This window comes from Rhinoraja longicauda, chromosome 3 (genome assembly GCF_053455715.1).
Source record: "Rhinoraja longicauda isolate Sanriku21f chromosome 3, sRhiLon1.1, whole genome shotgun sequence".
Taxonomy (NCBI): Eukaryota; Metazoa; Chordata; class Chondrichthyes; order Rajiformes; family Arhynchobatidae; genus Rhinoraja; species Rhinoraja longicauda.
Window position 1 is genome coordinate 92924965 of NC_135955.1, and position 22087 is coordinate 92947051.

General features: G+C 47.4%; 1 protein-coding gene across 1 annotated transcript in view; it reads left to right on the forward strand.

Annotated features, from left to right (window-relative positions):
• The window catches only part of LOC144592184 (teneurin-3-like), a 2027615-nt gene that overhangs the window by 879239 nt on the left and 1126289 nt on the right, over window positions 1-22087 (forward strand). The window contains exon 5 of the mRNA XM_078396656.1: window positions 9057-9168. The gene's annotated coding sequence lies outside the window, so the exon portion shown is untranslated. The remainder of the gene's footprint in view (window positions 1-9056; window positions 9169-22087) is intronic.

The following is a 22087-nucleotide window of genomic DNA, read 5'->3' on the forward strand; positions in this document are numbered from 1 at the left end:
GCCAGAGTCCCGGGTTCCATCCCGACTACGGGTGCTGTCTGTACGGAGTTTGTACATTCTCCCCGTGACCCGCGTGAGTTTTCTCCCAGATCTTCGGTTTCCTCCCACACTCCAAAGACGTGCAGGATTGTAGGTTAATTTGCTTGGAAATTTTTTTTTTTTAATTGTCCCTAGTGTGTGTAGGATAGTGTTAGTGTGCGGGGATCGCTGGTCGGCGCGGACCCGGTGGGCCGAAGGGCCTGTTTCCGCGCTGTATCTCGAAGACTAACCTAAACCTTTGGTGGAAATTATTCCGCTTTGCTGCCACATAGAGTATTGTGTTCATCTTTGGTCTTCCTGCTGTAGGAAGATGTCATTGTGGTGTGTGGGCAAGTTGGGCCAAAGGGCCTGTTTCCACGATGTACGTCTCTATGACCCAGAGAGTTGTGGATTTGTGGAATTCTCTGCCACAGAGGGCAGTGGAGGCCAATTCACTGGATGAATTTAAAAGAGAGTTAGATAGAGCTCTGGGGGCTAGTGGAATCAAGGGGTATGGGGAGAAGGCAGGCACGGGTTACTGATTGTGGATGATCAGCCATGATCACAATGAATGGCGTTGCTGGCTCGAAGGGCCAAATGGCCTCCTCCTGCACCTATTTTCCATGTTTCTATGACTCCATGCTTTTGTGAATAGATTTAGATTTAGATTTAGAGATACAGCGCGGAAACAGGCCCGGTATTGGGTTCGCCGGCCCAACGATTGATGTCCAGACAAACTCGTACCACCCTTCCTGTTGCAAGACACCTGCTGCAGCCCCATGTTCACGAGCCCCAATTTGTTCAGGCTCAGCTGCAACATAAACGGCAGATCCAGAAGGCGTATTACGACAGGTCTAGCCATCCTCTCCAGCCTCTGTCGGAGGGTCAGACGGTCCGTCTGCAGACCCAGAAGGGTGATGATCGTCTGGGTGTAGTTAGTGGGACCTGCCAGGAGCCGCGGTCCTATCTTGTCCAATCGGAAGGAGGAACCTACCGGCGGAACAGAAAACACCTTCTACCGGTGAATGAGCCGGTGCCATCTCATCCGCGTCCGCATGGCTACACGGAGGTCGCAGATGGCAGGTTATAGACCAATGGAGGCCAGGCGTCGGCAGACCACAAGCCGGTCTTTACACCAACAAAGGAGCCGGTGATGGAATCACACATAAAGTTGCCTACACAGCCACCCATGACTTCACTGGTGCAGTCTCCTGTGCAGAAGGCCATTGCGAGACCAGTGCTGTTTGAACCACCACCCATGGTGCTGACACCTACAATGGATACGGCGGAGGGCTTGTATTGTACTCGTGCAGGACGGGTCTGTAAGCCCAATCCCAAGTACCAAGACTGTGGCTAGACACTTGCTATGGACTCTGGTTAATTACGGTCGTTACCGTCCCCCTTTTGTTTATCTTACTCGAGTTGTATCCTCCTCCGCTTAGCGTTGGTCGTAGTTGTTTTTTCATCCCTTGTATTAGGATGGGGGTAAGTTGTAGTTGTTTCATATTGTAGTGGCTTTATATACTCTTATCTAGTTTGGGGGGCTTATGCTTAAGAAGGGGGATGTAGATCCATGTCTGGTTTTACTGTTGTGCACCCGGTGCGAAATCCAGGCCGGGTTTTGTACCGCGTTATCCTGGTGCTGGGAGATCCGGTGGGGGACTGGAGGTAATGGAAGCCAGCATCTGTACTATAAGTACCTGCTAATAAAGGACTTATATATATATACCTGAGTGCCTCTCAATGAACACACACACAAACAGATGATCAGCCATGATCACAATGAATGGCGGTGCTGGCTCGAAGGGCCAAATGGCCTCCTCCTGCACCTATTTTCCATGTTTCGATGATTCCATGCTTTTGTGAATAGATTTAGATTTAGATTTAGAGATACAGCGCGGAAACAGGCCCTTCGGCCCACCGAGTCCGCGCCGCCCAGCGATCCCCGCACACTAACACTATCCTACACCCACTAGGGACAATTTTTACATTTACCCAGTCAATTAACCTACAAACCTGCACGTCTTTGAAGTGTGGGAGGAAACCGAAGATCTCGGAGAAAACCCACGCAGGTCACGGGGAGAACGTACAAACTCCGTACAGACGGCGCCCGTAGTTGGGACGGAACCCGGGTCCCCGGCGCTGTGAGGCAGCAACTCTACCGCTGTGCCATCGTGCCGAATCATGTTTTCTAATGCCGAGAAATATTGTCACCAATCATTGATGTTCATTAGTTAGTGCTCATTAAAATCGTTTATAAACATCCTTAATGCTGAGATTCACAGTGGCAAGTCATGATTATAACTGCTACCACTGATCTTTTAACACCATCATCTAGTTATTTTCTTATCCAATTCCTGCTGCTTAATTTTTCCTCAAGTTTTTTTTTATTTTGGCCATATGTCTTTTATTAACAACTTTATCAAGTGTTTTTTTTTAAAGATAGTAGTTAAATAGAAAAGTTATTCCAACATGGAAACATAGAAACATAGAAAACCCACTTACGTATCATCAGCAAACCAGCTAACCTTGCCCTGTCTGTTCTCATTCAAAATAATGGACGTAGATGACAAACAGCAAAAGGCCCAGCACCGAACACAACATCTTTGTATTTCTAGTACAAGAGTGATGGAGGGCCGGAGAGAGAGGGGATGCAAGGGTTACTTGAAGTTAGAGAAGTCAATGTTCATACCGCTGGGCTGTAAGCTACCCAAGCGAAATATGAGGTGCTGTTCCTCCAATTTGCGATGGGCCTCTCTCTCTCTGTTCCGCCCCACCCTAGTATGTGTACTAGTTCCACTGTCGTCCTGTTGAGATTCATTGTCTGTATAACTTGTTATCACCTCGCCCACTGCCAACAATGGAGCATTGTGGGCTCCACCTTTCCCTGGTCATCGTTACCTTTTTGCATATCTTTCCTTCATTTGTTCTATTTGTTCTCCATCACCGCCTATATCTCTCGTTTTCCCTTCCCCCCTGACCCTTGGTCTGAAGAAGGGTCTTGACCCGAAATGTCACCTATTACGTTCCTCTAGAGATGCTGCCTGAACATAGACAATAGACAACAGGTGCAGGAGGAGGCCATTCGGCCCTTCGAGCCACCACCGCCATTCAATGTGATCATGGCTGAGTTACTCCAGCACTCTGTGAAACGTCACCTATCCATGTTCACCACAGATGCTGCCTGACCCGCTGAGTTACTCCAGCACTCTGTGAAACGTCACCTATCCATGTTCTCCGGAGATGCTGCCTGACCCACTGAGTTACTCAAGTGTCTATCTTCGTTTTAAACCAGCATCTGCAGTTCCTCCCTACACATCCTTGTAGATCTTCTATGCACGCATCCCAGCTTAACGACATCCTTCCTAAAGCAGGGTGACCAAAAGTGAACAGAATACTCCAAATGGCGCCTGGATAGAGTGGATGTGGAGAGGATGTTTCCACTAGTGGGAGAGTCTATGACCAGAGGGCACAGCCTCAGAATTAGAGGACATACCTTCAGGAAGGAGATGAGGAGGAATTTCTTTAGTCAGAGGGTGGTGAATCTGTGGAATTCTTTGCCACAGAAGGATGTAGAGGCCATAAGTCAGTGAATATTTTTAAGGCAGAGATAGATGGATTCTTTGTTAGTGCGGGTGTCAGGGGTTACGGGTAGAAGGCAGGAGAATGGGGTTAGGAGGGAAAGATAGATCAGCCATGATGGAAAGGCGGAATAGACCTGATAGGCTGAAAGGCATAATTCTGCTCCTATCACTAAAGAATGTGAACCAACATATGTTGAAAGACTGGAGCGACTAGGCTTGTATACACTGGAATTTAGAAGGATGAGAGGGGATCTTATCGAAACATATAAGATTATTAAGGGGTTGGACACATTAGAGGCAGGAAACATGTTCCCAATGTTGGGGGAGTCCAGAACAAGGGGCCACAGTTTAAGAATAAGGGGTCGGCCATTTAGAACTGAGCTGAGGAAAAACTCTTTCAGTCAGAGAGTTGTGAATCTGTGGAATTCTCTGCCTCAGAAGGCAGTGGAGGCCAATTCTCTGAATGCATTCAAGAGAGAGCTAGATAGAGCTCTTAAGGATAGCGGAGTCAGGGGGTATGGGGAGAAGGCAGGAACGGGGTACTGATTGAGAATGATCAGCCATGGTCACATTGAATGGCGGTGCTGGCTCGAAGGGCTGAAGGGCCGAATGGCCTCCTCCTGCACCTATTGTCTATTGTCCATTGTCTATTGTCTATTGTCTATTGTCTATCAGCCATGATTGAATGGCGGAATAGACCTGATGGGCAGAATGGCATAATTCTGCTTCTATCACTAAAGAACGTGAACCAACATATGATTGATATTAACCATAATCACAATTCCATCATTAATAATACATCATTTTTGTAAACATTATTGTTGGTGGGGGATACATTCCAGTAATTTCTATGAACTGACCAGTATTCCTCATTGTATGGAGGCACTTCAATCTCGAGTGAGTAAACAATATGAGTTCCAATGGAAATAATTGGGGCGGGAAAACATTGAAAATAAAGATCAACAGGACAGATCAAAGCACAACGGGAATATAATGAGAAATATATCGTTCTGGAGCGTCTTTTTTAAATATGTAACAAGAAATTACAGAGTCATAGAGTGATAAAGCGTGGAATTAGGCCCAACTAGCCTACACAGCTAGGGTTGTCAACTGTCCCGTATTAGCCGGGAAATCCTGTATTTTTGGCTAAGTTGGTTTGTTTCGTACGGAACTGCCCTTGTCCCGCATTAGGCCTGGGGGGCGCTGTAGGCCCGGACAGTGTAGGCCCGGACAGTGTAGGTCCAGACACTGTAGTTCCGGACAGTGTAGGTCCAGACACTGTAGTTCCGGACAGTGTAGGTCAGGACAGTGTAGGTCCGGACAGTGTAGGCCCGGACAGTGTAGGTCCGGACAGTGTAGGCCCGGACAGTGTAGGCCTGGGCGCCGCCCAACGGATGTTGCATAGCAACCCGCCTCCCGCCCCGGGTGCCCGCCGTTGGTGGAGCGGGAGCACGTGGCCGCTGGCTGGGTGAGGTCACGTGGAGCGCGGGACGGTGACGTCACCTTGTCCCCTAACACCAGCCCACACTCCGCTATCCTTAAGAGCTCTATCTAACTCTCTCTTGAAAGCATCCAGAGAATTGGCCTCCACTGCCTTCTGAGGCAGAGAATTCCACAGATTCACAACTCTCTGACTGAAAAAGTTTTTCCTCATCTCCGTTCTAAATGGCCTACCCCTTATTCTTAAACTGTGGCCCCTGGTTCTGGACTCCCCCAACATTTGTTGAGCACCTGCAATAGCCAAAATATAGATACGGCTGAGCCACAATGATTGAAAAACATGGTTAATAGACAATAGACAATAGACAATAGGTGCAGGAGGAGGCCATTCGGCCCTTCGAGCCAGCACCGCCATTCAATGTGATCATGGCTGATCATCCTCAATCAGTACCCCGTTCCTGCCTTCTCCCCATACCCCCTGACTCCGCTATCACTGGTTAAGTTGCTTTGGGGCTGCTAAGGGTTGATTGGCTAACATAGAAACATAGACAATAGGTGCAGGAGGAGGCCATTTGGCCCTTTGAGCCAGCACCGCCATTCAATGTGATAATAATAGTAATATATTGCTTTATTTGTCCCACACCGGGGAAATTTACAGTGTTACAGCAGCAAAGTGGATAGCAAGAGAGCATTCATTATAAATAAAAGATGCACAAATAAATTGTCATCAGTTTTCTGTGTGTTCTTAGCTGTTACTGTTGACTGGTCTGCTGGGAGCAGTGCTGGTTGTGCAGTCTCACAGCAGCGGGAAGGAAGGACCTCCTGTATCTCTCCTTCACGCACTTGGGGTGAAGGAGTCTGTCACTGAAGGAGCTACTCAGTGCAGTGACAGTGTCCTGCATGGGGTGGGAGTCGTTGTCCAGCAGCGATCATGGCTGATCATCCACAATCAGTAACCCGTGCCTGCCTTCTCCCCATATCCCTTGATTCCACCCAGCCCCTAGAGCTCTATCTAACTCTCTTTTAAATTCATCCAGTGATTCGGCCTCCACTGCCCTCTGTGGCTGAAAATTCCACAAATTCACAACTCTCTGGGTGGCAAAAGTTTCTTCTCACCTCAGTTTTAAATGGCCTCCCCTTTATTCTCAGACTGTGTGGCCCCTGGTTCTGGACTCCCCCAACATTGGGAATATTTTTCCTGCATCTAGCTTGTCCAGTCCTTTTATAATTTTATACGTCTCTATAAGATCCCCTCTCATCCTTCTAAACTCCAGTGAATACAAGCCCAGTCTTTCCAATCTTTCCTCATATGACAGTCCCGCCATTAACGAGTTGCCAAGGGGCTGCTAAGAAGTTACTAAGGGATTGAATGGCTTGGTAGTTGCTAAGGGGTTCACTGGTCCCTCACTCAGGTAATGTAAACACCTGCCATTGTTTGATAATAAAATATATGACATGCAGCTGTGAGGATCACTTGGGGAGAAGATGCTGACAGACCGTGTGGGCTTGCCTACTCTCCCACAGCTCAGTCAACAACAAAGTCACTGCTTTTCTCTTACTCAGGTCTTAGTGAGTATTTTCACCAACACACACAGGTCACGGGGAGAACGTACAAGCTCCGTTCAGACTGCACGTAGGGTTGCCAACTATCTCACTCGCAAATACGGGACAAGGTGACGTCACCGCCCCACGTGACCTCACCCAGCCAGCGGCCACGTGCTCACGCTCTACCAACGGCGGCTGCCCGGGCCGGGAGGCGGGTTGCTACGCAACCATCGTCGGGCGAACACACTCGGCCCCGCTCCCCGGACACACTCCGTTAACCTACAGTGTCCGGGCCTACAGTGTCCGGGCCTACAGTGTCCGGGCCTACAGTGTCCGGGCCTACAGTGTCCGGGCCTACAGTGTCCGGGCCTACAGTGTCCGGGCCTACACTGTCCAGTACTACAGTGTCCGGGCCTACAGTGTCCGGGCCTACAGTGTCCGGGCCTACAGTGTCTGGGCCTACAGTGTCCGGGCCTACAGTGTCCGTGGCTACAGTGTCCGGGCCTACACTGTCCGGGCCTACAGTGTCCGGGCCGACAGCACCCCCCGGCCTAATACGGGACAAGGACGGTCACGTTTGGGACAAACCAATTTAGCACAAAATACGGGATGTCCCGGCTAATACGGGACAGATGGCAATCCTTTTTTTTTTATTTTTTTTTTTTTATTTTTATTTTTTTTTTTTTATTAAAAGTACGGTAAATTACAATAATACAACAGGTATATCTTAATACATTTTTTATACCGCTTCCTTTTTTTGAGCTTTAAGAAAAAGATAGAAGTAAAGAAGTAAAGAAAGAAAGTGCGCAAGAGTCGTGAAGTGCAAGAGAGTGTTGGGAAAAGAAAGCCCCTTGGAAAAGAAGTTAGAGAAGGAAGTAAAGTAAGAAAGTAGACCCTAGAAAAGAAAGAAAAAAAAAAAAAAAAAAAAAGTAGAAACAATCGCTCTATTATAACATTAAACTCCGCAGGAAGGGGACTACCAACCAAGTCTGTTTTGTTGTTTTACCTCCCGTTACCAGGTCCTGATACCATTTATTTATTTATTTCTTTGTAAAATTACTATTGCACCTCATGCTTGTAATAGGTCCAGAAACGTAGACCACGTCTTTTGAAATTGGTCTGCTTTACCTGCTAAGAGGAATCTCATCTCTTCCAAATGTAGTGTTTCAAACATATTTGATATCCACATTTTTATTGTTGGTGTGGGCGCATTTTTCCAGAATTTCAGTATGAGCTTTTTTCCCATTATTAGCCCGTAATTAAATAAATTCTTCTGAAACACGTTTAATTCAGGGTTACCTTCCGATATTCCAAAAATGATGGCAATCCTAACAGCACCCGTAGTCAGGATCAAACCCGGGTCTCTGGCGCTGTGAGGCAGCAACTCTACCGCTGCACCAAAATGTTAATTGGTGGTGAATCTGTGGAGTTCTTTGCCACAGACGGCTGTGGAGGCCAAGTCAGTGGATATTTTTAAGGCAGAGATAGTTAGATTCTTGATCAGTGCGGGTGTCAGGGGTTATGGGGAGAAGGCAGGAGAATGGGGTTAGGAGGGAGAGATAGATCAGCCATGATTAAACGGTCGAATAGACTTGATGGGCCGAATGGCCTAATTCTTCTCAAATCATATGAATTGATGAACATGAATGTATTCCTGTTTTTGTTTACCATATTATTTATTAAGTAATGTGTTTGCAGACCAGTTATGCTGCTGCTGCTGCTTCTGCATGTAAGAATTTCATCGTTCGGTTTTGGACCATAAGTAGTTGTTGCCAACTTCCTCACTCCCAAATATGGGACAAGGTGACGTCACCGCCCCGCGCCCCACATGACCTCACCAAGCCGGCGGCCACGTGCTCCCGCTCCACCAATGGCGGCCGCCCGGGCCGGGAGGAGGATTGCTTCGCAACCTCCTTCAGGCGGCACCAGGGCCTCCGGGCCTACACTGTCAGGCCTACAGTGGCCTCCGGGCCTACAGTGTCCGGGCCTACACTGTCCGGGCCTACAGCTGCCCCCGGGCCTACAGTGTCGGTGTCTACAGTGTCCGGGCCTACAGAGTCTGGGCCTAGAATGTCTGGGCCTACGGTGTCCGGGCCTACTGTGTCTGGGCCTACAATGTCCAGGCCTACAGTGTCCGGGCCTACACTGTCCGGGCCTACAGTGTCTGGGCTTACAGTGTCCAGGCCTACAGTGTCCGAGCCTACAGCTGCCCCCGGGCCTACAGTGTCCGGGCCTACACTGTCCGGGCCTACAGTGTCCGGGCCTATAGCATTGAGGCTTACAGTGTCTGGGCCTAATACGGGACAAGGGCTAGACAAACCAATTTAGCCCAATTTTCGGGATGTCCTGGCTAATACAGGAAAGTTGGCAACCTTCAGCATAAGACGATAAAACATTCTTGAATGTTCATTCTTCACCCTGGAGTCTTGACACTGAATAATGCTTGACTTCTGTGTTATTATCAACCAGAATATTCGGCGACTTCATGAAGAAGTGATTACACTTGCCCAAGGTACAAGACTGGGCCTGAATCACGTTCCACTCAAAGGACTGGAAAGACAAGCCTTGGAAATCTTGTCGGGTAAGAATCAAGGATTTTAGCTCCCAGCTCTGAGAAAGTTTAATTTCAAACAAATAATCTGAAGTTAAAATATCCACAAAATTAATCAGCCAGAAATCCACAATGTATTTTATCAGTTCAGTTTCATTCAGTTCTATGATGAAAAAGGTCATTTCTTGTATCATTCTTGATCTTCTTGGTTTTTATATTGAAATATGCAATATGATAAACACACAATTCCAAGGTGCCTTGGGCAATTGCAGCTATCAAAATAGACAATAGACGCAGGAGGAGGCCATTCGGCCCTTCGAGCCAGCACCGCCATTCAATGTGATCATGGCTGATCATTCTCAATCAGTACCCCGTTCCTGCCTTCTCCCCATACCCCCTGACTCCGCTAGCCCCTAGAGCTCTATCTAGCTCTCTCTTGAATGCATTCAGAGAATTGGCCTCCACTGCCTTCTGAGGCAGAGAATTCCACAGATTTACAACTCTCTGACTGAAAAAGGTTTTCCTCATCTCCGTTGTAAATGGCCTACCCCTATTCTTAAACTGTGGCCCCTTGTTCTGGACTTCCCCAACATTGGGAACATGTTTACTGCCTCTAACGTGTCCAACCCCTTAATAATCTTATACGTTTCGATAAGATCTCCTCTTATCCTTCTAAATTCCAGTGTATACAAACCTAGTCGCTCCAGTCTTTCAACATATGACAGTCCCGCCATTCCGGGAATTAACCTAGTAAACCTACGCTGCACGCCCTCAATAGCAAGAATCTAACACTTTTATTTTAGTTTAGTTTGGGGATACGGCGCGGAAATAGGACCTTCGGCCCACCGGGACCGCGCTGACCAGCGATCCCCGCACGCTAACACCATCCTACACACACACACACGAGGGACAAGATATATTTACACCAAGCCAATTAACCGACAAACTTGTATGTTTTTGGAGTGTGGGAGGAAACCGGAGATGCTGGTAAAAACCCACACAGGTCACGGGGAGAACGTACAAACTCCGTACACACAGCACCCGTAGTCGGGATCGAACCCAGGTCTCTGACGCTGTGAGGCAGCAACTCTACCGCTGCGCCACCGTGCAGGTCTTGTGTATAGAAACATAGAAAAAATAGGTGCAGGAGGAGGCCATTCGGCCCTTCGAGTCACCACCACCATTCATTGTGATCATGGCTGATCGTCCACAATCTATAACCCGCGCCCGCCTTCTCCCCATATCCCTTGATTCCACTAGCCCCTAGAGCTCTATCTAACTCTCTCTTAAATCCATCCATTGATTTGGCCTCCACTGCCTTCTGTGGCAGAGAATTCCACAAATTCACAACTCTCTGGGTGAAAAAGTTTCTTCTCACCTCAGTTTTAAATGGCCTCCCCTTTATTCTAAGACTGTGTGGCCCCTGGTTCTGGACTCCCCCAACATTGGGAACATTTTTCCTGCATCTAGCTTGGCCAGTCCTTTTATAATTTTATATGTTTCCATAAGATCCCCTCTCATCCTTCTAAACTCCAGTGAATACAAGCCTAGTCTTTTCAATCTTTCCTCATATGTCAGTCCCGCCATCCCAGGGATCAATCTCGTGAACCTACGCTGCACTGCCTCAATTACAAGGATGTCCTTCCTCAAATTAGGAGACCAAAACTGTACACAGTACTCCAGGTGTGGTCTTACCAGGACCCTGTACAACTGCAGAAGAACCTCTTTACTCCTATACTGAAATCCTCTTGTTATGAAGGCCAACATGCCGTTAGCTTTCCGCACTGCCTGGTATGTTTAGCATTCTGAGTTCAGAAGATTTACATGCGGTGAGAGGAATTCGGGATGTATACATAACCTGTGAGATTTGAATACAAAATAAATCCCATTGTGACATGACTACACAATTCACCATTAGCAAAACCTGGTGCTGCCCCAACTTGAAGAACTTTTATCTGCACTTCATAGAAAACATAGAAAACATAGAAAATAGGTGCAGGAGTAGGCCATTCGGCCCTTCGAGCCTGTACGCACCGCCATTCAATATGATCATGGCTGATCATCCAACTCAGTATCCCGTACCTGCCTTCTCTCCATACCCCCTGATCCCTTTAGCCACAAGGGCCACATCTAACTCCCTCTTAAATATAGCCAATGAACTGGCCTCAACTACCTTCTGTGGCAGAGAATTCCACAGATTCACCACTCTTTGTGTGAAAAAAAACTTTCTCATCTCTGTCCTGAAAGACTTCCCCCTTATCCTTAAACTGCGACCCCTTGTTCTGGACTTCCCCAACATCGGGAACAATCTTCCTGCATCTAGCCTGTCCAACCCCTTAAGAATTTTGTAAGTTTCTATAACACTTCACCAGTCTTTTCCCTGCAACTTATTTTGGACGGCAATAATTTTGTTCCTAAGAGATTCCTGGTAAAAGATTGTCAACTGTTTCACATATAAAGCCCTAAACGGGCTTGCCCCCCCCTCCCCCACCCCTATATCAACCCTCTTCTAACCGACCTCTCTATCTCCAGGTCCCTCAGGTCGGCCGACTTGGAGCTACTCACTATCCCGCGGTCTAGGCTTAAGCTCAGGGGTGACCGCGCTTTTGCGGTTGCAGCTCCTAGACTGTGGAACAGCATCCCTCTCCCCATCAGAACTGCCTCCTCCAACGACTCCTTTAAGTCCAGGCTCAAAACCTATTTCTAGTCCCTAGCATTTGAGGCCCTCTGAGGGGGCGCTGTGAACTGTTTATGTATGTGCTGTTATGTTTATGTGCCATTGTATGTTCGTTTCTTAGTACCTGAACTGATGTACAGCACTTTGGTCAACGTGGGTTGTTTTTAAATGTACTATACAAATAAATTTGACTTGACTTGACTTGAACTGTTGTGCCTTTGATTCTGGGGCACAAGTATGCATTAGTCTAGCTGGTCGCAGTTCATATTTTCATAGGTTCCAGGAGCAGAACGAGGCCATTCGGCCCATCAAGTCTACTCCACCATTCATTCATGGCTGATCGACTTTTCCCTCCTAACCCCATTCTCCTGCCTTCTCCACGTAACCCCTGACACCCGCACTGATCAAGAATCTATCTATCTCCACCACAATCTTGCACTCAACCTTATATTGCACTCAACATTATTCATTATTCCCTTTATACGTTATCTGTACACTGTGGACATGTAATCATGTGTTGTCTCTCCGCTGACTAGTTAGCGCGCAACAATAAAGCTTTTCACTGTACCTCGGTACACGTGACAATAAACTAAACTAACCTAAACTAAACTAGTCTCTGCAACGTTCATATTTCACTTTCTGCTATTCTAAATTAGATTCAAGATTCAAGATTCAAGATTCAATTTATTGTCCCGTGCACCAATTAAGGTGCAGTGAAATTTGAGTTACCATACAGCCACACTAAGTGAAAAGCAACAAGACACACAGCCGCATCAAATAACATTTAACATAGACATCCACCACAGGGGAGGAGAGGAGAGGAGAGGAGAGGAGAGGAGAGGAGAGGAGAGGAGAGGAGGGGAGGCGAGGAGAGGAGAGGAGAGGAGAGGAGAGGAGAGGAGAGGAGAGGAGAGGAGAGGAGAGGAGAGGAGAGGAGAGGAGAGGAGAGGAGAGGAGAGGAGAGGAGAGGGGATCGTTAAGAGGTCGATCTAACTCTATATTGAAAGCATCCAGAAAATATTGGCCTCCACTGCCTTCTGAGGCAGAGAATTCCACAGATTCACAACTCTTCTTGGATGTGGAGAGGATGTTTCCACTAGTGGGAGAGTCTAAGTTTAGAGGTCACAGCCTCAGAATTAAAGGTCGTTCCTTTGAGAAGGAGGTGAGCAGGAATCTCTTTAGCCAGAGGATGGTGAATCTGTGGGATTCTTTGCCACAGACATCTGTGGTGTCCAAGTCCATGGATATAGTTAAGGCAGTGATAGACAGATTCTTGATTAATATGGGTGTCAGGGGTTACGGGGAGAAGGCAGGAGAATGGGGTTGAGAGGGAGAGACAGATCAGCCATGATTGTATGGTGTAGTAGACTCGATGGGCTGAATGGCCTAATTTTGCTGCTAGAAGTTTTGACCTTATGAATTTATGAATTGATCTTCAGAATTACAATCCAGGAGATGAATCACTCACTTGTGTTTACGAGCCAGTGCTGAATAGATTCTTATGTACGCAGTAAAAACAGATCTCTATAAATTAGACGCAACCCATTTTGCAGGAATCATTATTTAATTTGCTGCAATATCTTTTATGCAAGATTGTAATGGCTTTTTTTTCTGAACGCAATGTATTTGCTGCTTAATCCCTGGCTGGGTTTACGATGCCTTGAAATGCAATCTTTCAAGTTACCTGATGGAAATGGAAATTGCATGAGTATTTAACATACCTTAAGACACTGGACGTTTAAGGAAATTGATAGCACAACATAGAAATATAGAAATATAGAAACATAGAAAACAGGTGCAGGAGGAGGCCATTTGGCCCTTCGAGCCAGCACCGCCATTCATTGTGATCATGGCTGATCATCCACAATCAGTAACCCGTGCCTGCCTTCTCCCCATATCTTTTGATTCCACTAGCCCCTAGAGCTCTATTTAACTCTCTTTTAAATTCATCCAGTGAATCAGCCTCCACTGCCCTCTGTGGCAGAGAATTCCACAAATTCACAACTCTCTGGGTGAAAAGGATCCTTCTCACCTCAGTTTTAAATGGCCTCCCCTTTATTCTTAGACTGTGTGGCCCCTGGTTCTGGACTCCCCCGACATTGGGAATGTTTTACCTGTATCTAGCTTGTCCATAGAAACATCCAGTAAGATCTACAGCATCTGTGGGGAACATGGATAGGTGACGTTTCACAGAGTGCTGGAGTAACTCAGCGGGTCAGGCAGCATCTCTGGAGAACATGGATAGGTGACGTTTCACAGAGTGCTGGAGTAACTCAGCGGGTCAGGCAGCATCTCTGGAGAACATGGATAGGTGGTGTTTCGGGTCGGGACCCTTCTTCAGAATCTCTTCTTCATGTTCTTTGGGAAATTTAATTTATTTGGTAACGTTCCATACAATGCTGTATGAATTTAAAAGAGAGTTAGATCAAGCTCTAGGGGCTAGTGGAATCAAGGGATATGGGGAGAAGGCAGGCACGGGTTACTGATTGTGGATGATCAGCCATGATCACAATGAATGGCGGTGCTGGCTCGAAGGGCCAAATGGCCTCCTCCTGCACCTATTATCTATGTTTTTGTGTATCTATGTAATGCACAAGAGTTTGATTTGAAAAGGTTTCAAATTCATTGAAATTCTTTGCAGTAACTCGTGCATTTGCCAGGAATATTTGTGCTTGTCTCAGGATTGCTTGAGGGGCTGAACAGATTTGCACTTTGTAGTACATCACTTTAGCTTGCATTGGATTGATTACATTTGATACTGACTTAACAGTATTTAATTTTTTTGACACAATCCACGGCCAGCTATGACTATAGAGTGATACAGCGTGGAAACAGGCCCTTCTACCCAACTTGCCCATACTGGCCAACATGCCCCACCTACACTAGTCCCACCATATGCATTTGGCCCATCTGAACTAAACTTAGTTCAGTTTAAATTCAGTTTAGACAATAGACAATAGATAATAGACAATAGGTGCAGGAGGAGGCCATTCGGCCCTTCGAGCCAGCACCGCCATTCAATGTGATCATGGCTGATCATTCTCAATCAGTACCCCGTTCCTGCCTTCTCCCCATACCCCCTGACTCCGCTATCCTTAAGAGCTCTATCTAGCTCTCTCTTGAATGCATTCAGAGAATTGGCCTCCACTGCCTTCTGAGGCAGAGAATTCCACAGATTCACAACTCTCTGACTGAAAAAGATTTTCCTCGAGTTTAGTTTATTGTCATGAGTTTCGAGATACAGTAAAAAGCTTTAGATGCGTGCGATCTAGTCCGCGGAAGGACTATACATAAGGTCATAAGGAATAGGAGTAGAATTAGGCCATTTGGCCCATCAAGTCTACTCCGCCATCCAATCATGGCCGATCTACCTCTCCCTCCAATCCCCATTCTCCTGCCTTTTCCCCGTAACCCCTGACACCCGCACTAATCAAGAATCTATTTATCTTTGGCTTAAAAATATCCACTGGCTTGGCCTCCACAGCCGTCTGTGGCAAAGAATCCCACAGATTCACCACCCTCTGACTAAATAAATTTCTCCTCATCTTCTTCCTAAAGGAACATCCTTTAATTCTGAGGCTGTGCCCTCTGGTCCTAGACTCTCCCACTAGTGGAAACATCCTCTCCACATCCACTCTAACCAGGCCACTCACTATTCTGTACGTTTCAATGAGGTCCCCCCTCATCCTTCTAAACTCCAGCGAGTACAGGCCCAGTGCCGACAAACGCTCATCATTGGTTAACCCACTCATTCCTCGGTACATGATTACAATTGAGCCATTCACAGTGTATAGATACGTAATAAGGAATTGCCGTTTAGTGCAAGGTAAAGCCAGTAAGGTCCGATCAAGGATAGTCCGAGGGTCACCAATGAGGTAGATAGTAGTTCAGCACTGCTCTCTGGTTGTGGTAGGATGGTTCAGTTGCCTGATAACAGCCGGGAAGAAACTGTCCCTGAATCTGGAGTTTTCGCACTTCTGTACCTCTTGCCCGATGGGAGAGGGGAGAAGAGGGAGTGGCCGGGGTGAGACTGGTCCTTGATTATGCTGCTGGCCTTGCCGAGGCTGCGTGAGGTGTAGATGGAGTCAATGGAAGGGAGGTTGGTTTGTGTGATGGTCTGGGTGCTGGCCTTGCCGAGGCAGCGTGAGGTGTAGATGGAGTCAATGGAAGGGAGGTTGGTTTGTGTGATGGTCTGGGCAGCGTCCACAATTCACTGCATCGATCACACAGCCTGGAAAGACAATCCTGAGCCGAACCTGCCAACACCGGCCAACATGTCCCATCCCAACTTGTCCCACCTGCCTGCATTTGGCCTCTGTTCCACTAAACCTGTCGCTTTGCCAGATAGGCTGAGGAATGTGAAGTGTTGCATTTTGGGAAGTCTAGCATGGGCAGGACCTACACAGTGAATGGTAGGCCTCTGGGTAGTGTTGTAGAGCAGAGGGATCTAGGAGTATAGGTGCTTGGTTCCTTGAAGGTGGAGTCACAGGTAGATAGGGAGGTCAAAAAGGCTTTTGGCACTTTGTCCTTCATCAGTCAGAGTACTGAGTATAGAAGTTGGGAGATCATGTTGCAGTTGTATAAGACGTTGGTGAGGCCGCATTTAGAATATTGTGTTCCGTTCTGGGCACCATGTTATAGGAAAGATATTGTCAAACTGGAAAGGGTTCAGATAAGATTTACGAGGATGTTGCCAGGACTAGAGGGTGTGAGCTACAGGGAGAGGTTGAGCAGGCTGGGTCTCTATTCCATGGAGCGCAGGAGGATGAGGGGTGATCTTATAGAGGTGTACAAAATCATGAGAGGAATAGATCCGATAGATGCACAGAGTCTCTTGCCCAGAGTAGGTGAATCGAGGACCAAAGAACCTAGGTTTAAGGTGAAGGGGAAAAGATTTAATAGGAATCTGAGGGGTAACTTTTTCACACAGAGGGTGGTGGGTGTATGGAACGAGCTGCCAGAGGAGGTAGTTGAGGCTGGGACTATCCCATCGTTTAAGAAACAGTCGGACAGGTACATGGATAGGTCGGGTTTGGAGGGATATGGACCAAGCGCAGGCAGGTGGGACTAGTGTAGATGGGGCATGTTGGTCGATGTGGGCAAGTTGGGCCGAAGGGCCAGATTCTGTGCTGTACGGCTCTATAAAGGGCCTGTCCCAGTTACGCAATTTTTAAGGTGACTGCCGGCGACTGTCAAAGTCGTAGCAGATCGCCGCCATTTTCTTTTACCCCACGACAATGACCACGACAATGACCGCGACAATGACCACGACAATGACCGCGACAATGACCGCGACAATGACCACGACAATGACCACGACAATGACCGCGACAATGACCGCGACAATGACCGCGACAATGACCACGACAATGACCGTGACAATGACCACGACAATGACCACGACAATGACCACGACAATGACCACGACAATGACCACGACAATGACCACGACAATGACCACGACAATGACCACGACAATGACCGCGACAATGACCACGACAATGACCACGACAATGACCACGACAATGACCACGACAATGCCGTCACGTCGACACGAGTCACTTTCTTTGTGAAACTAGCACCTGGCTAAGAGATTACACCGTCTTCAGAAACATCGCCAAATCCCCACGCTTACCTGACCGTCAAACCGTCGCCTCCAATCCACCCGTCAAATGTCCTGACGGTAAATAAACTGGTTAAACAAAACTATCTTCAGGTATCTTCAAATGCCTTTTCTTAATTTAATATTACGTGCTTCTAAACGCATCTGCGACAACCTAGCAAACCTGGGGACAGCGTGCGACAGACAGCGCCCGCAATAAGCTGCCATACCTGGCCACAAGCCAGCTGCCGCACAGAAATGTCTAGCAGGTAAATGTTTCCGCGACACGCCGAGATCGGCTACGATTCATTGAAGACTCCTCACGATCACGATCACGATCACGCCCGCCCGCGACACCCCGGCCAACGTTCAGCCACAGCCTAGTCACAGAAGGGTCCCGACCCGAAACGTCACCCATTCCTTCTCTCCTGAGATGCTGCCTGACCTGCTGAGTTACTCCAGCATTTTGTGAATAAATACCTTCGATTTGTACCAGCATCTGCAGTTATTGTCTTATACTATATATATATATATAGCTTAGTCACCGGCAGTCGCCTTAAAATCGCCTACGTGGGACAAAAGGCCCTTATTACTCTATCTTGGTAGTTCCTACCACAACTTTTTTTGACAAGTATTCCTTTTTTTGCATTAAGCATAAGGGGCCCCAGTTTAAGAATAAGGGGTAGGCCATTTAGAACTGAGATGAGGAAAAACTTTTTCAGTCAGAGAGTTGTGAATCTGTGAAATTCTCTGCCTCAGAAGGCAGTGGAGGCCAATTCTCTGAATGCATTCAAGAGAGAGCTGGATAGAGCTCTTAAGGATAGTGGAGTCAGGGGGTATGGGGAGAAGGCAGGAACGGGGTACTGATTGTGGATGATCAGCCATGATCACATTGAATGGCGGTGCTGGTTCGAAGGGCCGAATGGCCTCCTCCTGCACCTATTGTCTATTGTCTATTGTTTTGAAATTAAATACAGTTGTCAGCAGTTGGTCCTGAGATATTAAGCTGGCTTTCCATAGATTGGTTCACAGCCAGACATGCCAACAATACCGAGCCACAAACAAATGGCACATTCTAGATCTGTGCGTCTGATCTCTCAGTGTGTGTGTGTGAGGAGAAAAGATGGTGATTGCTTTGCTTTGCATATGACATATTCTTATCTGTCTCCACACATGCCCAGCCAGCTCACAGAATGTTTTATACAACTACATTTGTTACTCTTGAGAGGGGAAGTCTATGTAGATTTATTGCACTTTCTTCTTAAGGTATGCATTTGCAATGTCACGTAAATAATGAACAGTTTGACTCTGATGCCTTGGTGTGAAAGAGAGACCAAAACAATGTGAAAGAATATTGTTTGCTTGCTTTAGTTTAGTTTAGTTTGGAGATACAGCGTGGAAACAGGCCCTTTCGGCCCACCGGGTCCGCGCCGACCAGCGATCCCCGCACACTAACACTATCCCACACACACTAGGGACAATTTAGACAATAGACAATAGACAATAGGTGCAGGAGGAGGCCGATCGGCCCTTCGAGTCAGCACCGCCGTTCACTGTGATCATGGCTAATCATCCACAATCAGTACCCAGTCTGAAGCAGTCTGAAGAAGGGTCTCGACCCAAAACGTCACCCATTCCTTCTCTCCTGAGATGCTGCCTGACCTGCTGAGTTACTCCAGCATTTTGTGAAATAAATACCTTCGATTTATACCAGCATCTGCAGTTATTTTCTTACACAATCAGTACCCCGTTCCTGCCTTCTCCCCATACCCCCTGACTCAATAGACAATAGACAATAGGTGCAGGAGGAGGCCATTCGGCCCTTCGAGCCAGTACCGCCATTCAATGTGATCATGGCTAATCATTCTCAATCAGTACCCCGTTCCTGCCTTCTCCCCATACCCCCTGACTCCGCTATCTTTAAGAGCTCTATCTTACTCTCTCTTGAAAGCATCCAGAGAATTGGCCTCCACTGCCTTCTGAGGTAGAGAATTCCACAGATTCACAACTCTCTGACTGAAAAAGTTTTTCCTCATCTCCGTTCTAAATGGTTTAGAGATACGGTAGCGCAGCGGTAGAGTTGCTGCTTTACAGCGAATGCAGCACCGGAGACTCAGGTTCGATCCTGACTATGGGTGCTGCACTGTAAGGAGTTTGTACGTTCTCCCCGTGACCTGCGTGGGTTTTCTCCGAGATCTTCGGTTTCCTCCCACACTCCAAAGACGTACAGGTATGTAGGTTAATTGGCTGGGTAAATGTAAAAATTGTCCCTAGTGGGTGTAGGATAGTGTTAATGTACGGGGATCACTGGGCGGCACGGACTTGGAGGGCCGAAAAGGCCTGTTTCCGGCTGTATATATATGATATGATATGATATGATATGATATGATATGATACAGCGTGGAAACAGGCCCTTCGGCCCACCGGGCCCGCGCCGACCAGCGTTCCCCGCACACTTACACCATCCTACACCCACTAGGGACAATTTACATTTGTACCAAATATACAAACCCTGGCCAATTAACCTACAAACCTGCACGTCTTTGGAGTGTGGGAGGAAACCGAAGATCTCGGAGAAAACACACATTTCTCTTACAACTAGACGAGATTCTGAAAGAAAAGATACACATCAAGAGAAATTATGTAAAATTTGGGAATGATTAAATGATTGGAAGAATTTAGTTCAGAGATACAGCCTGGAAACAGGCCCTTCGGCCCACCGAGTCCACATCAACCAGCGATCACCCGATAATCCAGTTCTGTCCGACACACAAGGGACAATTTACAATTTTACCACAGCCAATTAACCCACAATCCTGCACGTCTTTGGAGTGTGGGAGAAACTGGAGCACCTGGAGAAAACCCACACAGGTCAAGGGGGAAACCTAGAAACATAGACAATGACTATGGGTGGCACGGTGGCGCAGCGGTAGAGTTGCTGCCTTACAGCGAATGCAGCGCCGGAGACACAAGTTCGATCCTGACTACGGGCGCCGTCTGTACGGAGTTTGTACGTTCTCCCCGTGACCTGCGTGGGTTTTCTCCGAGATCTTCGATTTCCTCCCACACTCCAAAGACGTGCAGGTTTGTAGGTTAATTGGCTGGGCAAATGTAAAAAAAGATTCTCCCTAGTAGGTGTAGGATAGTGTTAGTGTGCGGGGATCGCTGGGCGGCACGGACCGGGTGGGCCGAAGGGCCTGTTTCTGCGCTGTATCTCTAAATCTAAAAAAAAATCTAAATCACAACAGATGCAGGAGGAGGCCATTCGGCCCTTCGAGCCAGCACCACCATTCATTGTGATCATGGCTGATCATCCACAACCAGTAACCCGTGCCTGCCTTAAAGTCATAGAGTCATAGAGTCATAGAGTCCTACAGCACAGAAAGAGGCCCTTCGGCCCATCGTGTCCGTGCCGCCCGTTACCAAACACAGTCTAATTTTAATCTCATTTTCCCGCATTTGGACCGTAGCCCTGAATGTTGTAGCATTTCAAGTGCCCATCCAAATGCCTCTTAAACGTTGTGAGTGTTCCCGCCTCCACCACCACCCCAGGCAGTGAGTTCCAGACTTCTCCCCATATCCCTTGATTCCACTAGCCCCTGGAGCTCTATCTAACTCTCTTTTAAATTCACCAGTGATTTGGCCTCCACTGCCCTCTGTGGCAGAGAATTCCACAAATTCACAACTCTCTGGGTGAAAAAGTTCCTTCTCACCTCAGTTTTAAATGGCCTCCCCTTTATTCTTAGACTGTGTGGCCCCTGGTTCTGGACTCGCCCAACATTGGGAACATTTTTCCTGCATTTAGCTTGTCCAGTCCTTTTATAATTTTATACGTTTTGTATAAGATCCCCTCTCATCCTTCTAAACTCCAGTGAATACAAGGGAGAATGTCCAAAATTTCAGTCACACAGAGCCACAGTGTGGGATGAAACCAGAGCACCTGGGAAATGCTCACACGCGGTCACAGAGAGAATGAACAAACTCCGCACAGTCCCAAAGTCAGGATTGAACCTGGGACCCTGATACTCTAAGGCAGCAATTACATTCGACCCGCTAAAGTACAACACTTGACATTTGATTGTGTAGGAAAATAACTGCAGATGCTGGTACAAATCGAAGGTATTTATTTCACAAAATGCTGGAGTAACTCAGCGGGTCAGGCAGCATCTCAGGAGAGAAGGAATGGGTGACGTTTCGGGTCGAGACCCTTCTTCAGACTGATGTCAGGGGAGGGGGCGGGACAGAGATAGAATGTAGTCGGTGACAGGAAGACTGGAGGGAGAACTGGGAAGGGGGAGGGGAAGAGCGGGACAGTGGAACTATTTAAAGTTGGAGAAGTCAATGTTCATACCGCTGGGCTGCAAGCTGCCCAAGCGAAATAAGAGGTGCTGTTCCTCCAATTTCCAATGGTCCTCACTATGGCACTGGAGGAGGCCGGGATTAGACTCCATTTTTACTGTTGACACCTTTAGCCTTCAAACACGTCACAAAGAGCTTCACGAGTGTAATTATCAAAGAAGAATTTGCACGCTACCTCAATATCCACCAAAATATTTCTCTGCCTCACTTTATGGTGGCACGGTGGCGCAGCAGTAGAGTTTCTGCCTCACAGCGCCGGAGACCCGGGTTCCATCCCGACAACGGGTGCTGTGTGTACGGAGTTTGTACGT